At 29.0% G+C, this 3,427-nt stretch overlaps 1 pseudogene; it reads left to right on the forward strand.

Annotated features, from left to right (window-relative positions):
- Positions 1-490: 490 nt before the first annotated feature.
- On the forward strand, positions 491-1,589 carry LOC148572628 (leucine aminopeptidase pseudogene; annotated as a pseudogene).
- Positions 1,590-3,427: the final 1,838 nt, after the last annotated feature.

Consider the following 3,427-nt stretch of genomic DNA (forward strand, 5'->3'; position numbering starts at 1 on the left):
AAAATTATTTTTTATTCATTGTATTAATATTTTTTTCAATAAATTATTAAATATATTGTATAATAAGTACAAACTAATTAATAAATTATTCAAATTTAAAAATATCATTTATTATAAAACTAAATAAATAATTCTCAAATATAATATTTAGATGTATAAATAATAAATATTAAAATACGGACATTAATAATAATAATAACCATATGATATACTATTAGTATTATGATTTAGATAACTTTCATAATAATAAAGTAAAAATTAATGAACACATTATTTGATATATAGTAAAATTTTTCTGGAATAAATAACTATTTGTACCCATGAAAAATACAAACGCTGACAAATATACCCATCAAACAAAAAACTAACGTTGTACCTATAAAAAATAGATTCCATATAACAAAAATATCCTAACCCTAATTTTTTGTTGACTTTTTAATAACATTTCCAAAGTACTCGCCTTCATCTTCACCCCCCTCTCTCTTTAGTAATGACACCTATTGATCCTTACTCGTTCACTGAGTCAATTCAGTCAGCCACCACTCACACAACTTTAAACTCTGTACTTCGACTTCCCCTCCTCTACCATCCATGCCTCCGCACTCTTCACTCTCCAAATCCCCCCCCACTCCGGCCCCTTCTTCCTTAACACTCGCTCCCTCACCATCCGCTCCACCCTTCACGCCGACAAAGCCATTCGTCCCCTTCTCCTTCTCCACCACCTCTGACCTCATCAAGTGCACCTTCCTCACTCTCACGCTTTTTAACCACTCTTCTTTTGTCCTCACTTTCTTTATCTCCCCTTCCTCCTCCGCACTCCAATGGCTTTTTCCTCCATAAACCTGAAACAAAACCCACCCTTACATTTTTCATGTGCGCTCTATCTTTCCCTCCCATAATACTCTTGTCCGAAAGATTTGCTACTCCGTTATTCTCAACATCCCTTTCGAGCTATCCGCAGTCATGGCTATAAATCACGTGACGACAACGCTGCTGCCTTCGCTTCATTGAACTTGAACCGGTGCATTCAAAACCGCGTGGTGGAAGAGTTTGTGATGGAGCAACCAGTGTCTCGTTACCTATTTGCCTTCGCGATTGGGACCTAAGACTAGGGTTTACGCGGAGGAGGGTTCGACGGTACTAGACTCAACGGTGAAAGAGTTCGAAAGATCAGAGGATATGATTGGAAAAGGAGACAAGTTTTTTAAAAAATACGACAGGAAAAAGGTTTGATCTTTTGGTGTTATCGCCAAATTTTTTTTACGGTAGAATAGAGAATTCAAAGATGGTATTCTTAACTCCGACTATGATCAAAGGAAATGATAATGATACTCAGGTTGTGGCTCATGAAGAACTTGCTCACAAACTCCTACTATGATCAAAGGAGATGATAATGATATTCAGGTTGTGGCTGATGAAGAACTTGCTCACAGTTGGACTGGTAACTTGATCAGACCAACGAACATTTATGGCTCAACAAGGCTTTTACTACATTTGCTTAGAGGAAGATTGTGTAGGCTATGCAAGGAGAGAAAAGAGATAGAGAGAGGGGGATGGGGGAGGGAGGGTTGAAGATAAAGGGAGGGTAATTTAGAAATTTTATTAAAAAATCAACAAAAAAAATTAAAGTTTGAATATTTTTGTTATACGGAGTATATCTTTTATGGGTACAACGTTAATTTTTTTGTTTGATGGATATATTTGTGAGCATTCGTATCTTTCACGGGAATAAATAGTAATTTATTCAATTTTTCTAAGTAATAATAAATTTAACTTTTTATCTCTTTAAACTAAATTAATAATTCTATTTAATATCTTTGTACTAAAATACACTATGAGTGGGTTACTAATACTAAATGAAATAAAACATTATATATATATATATATATATATATATATATATATATATGTGTGTGTGTGTGTGTGGAGACTATTTATAAACTCAACAAATTTAACGTATCAATAATATTATTAATCTATTAATAATACATATTGTCATAAGGTTATAGATAAAGAATAATGCAGATTAATTAATTTTTTATGTATATTAAAATTTAATTAATTTACATATATTTTACTCAAAATCTATTTAATTAATTATAATACTAATAGTATATCATAGGATTATTATTATTATTGTATTGATCGTATTTTAATGTTTATTATTTATATATTTAAAAATTATATTTGAAATTTATTTATTTAGTTTTATAATAAATAATATTTTTAAATTTAAATAATTTATTAATTAATTTATACTTATTATACCATATATTTAATAATTTATTAAAAAAATATTAATATAATGAATAAAAATATAATTTAAAAAGGATATTGTTTAAAGAATAAAGACAAAAAAACTCCTAACCAGTTTAAATTTAGAGATAATTAGGTCACTATCTATTTCTGAACCTGACACGTCAGCATTTTCCATTCAAAGTTAACGGAAAAATACCCAAAAGAATCATGTTGTGTCACAGAAGTAGGAGACGGGGACCGAAATAGATCATTTTTATCTTAAGAGATCGCATTATCATTCTAAATAATGGACAGAGACCGAATTGGTAGTTCACTCTTCGTATATAGTTAATTAGGAGTTGTAGTTTAGGATTAAGTACGATTTTGGTCCCTAAGGTATATGTCGAAAATTTTTTTGTCTCCAACCTTTTTTTATACAAAATCGTCTTTAAAATTTAACTTGGTTTTAAATTCGTCATTACTTTAGGGACCATAACTATACAGAGATGGCAACAGAAGCGGAGACAGAAGTATATCGTAGACAACTTCTTCTTCTTCTTCCCTTCTCCATTCTTCTTCTTCCCTTCTCCTTTTGCAGGAGTAGAACTACTCTTTTTTTTTTATAATTTTTTTAATTATAAGTAACTTGGTCCAAAATTTTAATATTTAAATAAAAAGAACGATTTTAAATTTTAGTTTTAAATTTTAGGAACGATTATGTATAAAAAAAAATTAAAGATAAAAATTTTTTTTGACCTATATCTTAAAAACCAAAATTACACTTAACCTATAGTTTATCTAGCATTTGATTCATTTAGCCTACTAAAAAAAATAAATTATACGACATTAAATTTAAATTTGCAGAAAAAAAAAGTCTGTCTAATACGCATGTCTGATACTTAGATTTTAGTGGGGGCAAGACACACTAAATTAAATATATATTATTTGTTGTTTAGAATATTTATGAATTATTATGAATTTTATTGAATTTTGCAAGAGTGTCACTTCTTTTTTTAATTTAGAATACTTTTTATTGTTGAAATTCAATATGTTGAGTGAAACATTGAATTGTGGAGTTGTTATTTTTATCTTATCTTTTGTCATTCATCTATTCTTTTTAGTTTAATCCAGTTTAAACAAAAAAATTTTGATTTAAATAAAAAAAAAGTTAAAAACACCTTACTTCTAC

This window comes from Arachis ipaensis, chromosome B3 (assembly GCF_059453495.1).
Source record: "Arachis ipaensis isolate K30076 ecotype BB chromosome B3, ASM5945349v1, whole genome shotgun sequence".
Classification (NCBI taxonomy): Eukaryota; Viridiplantae; Streptophyta; class Magnoliopsida; order Fabales; family Fabaceae; genus Arachis; species Arachis ipaensis.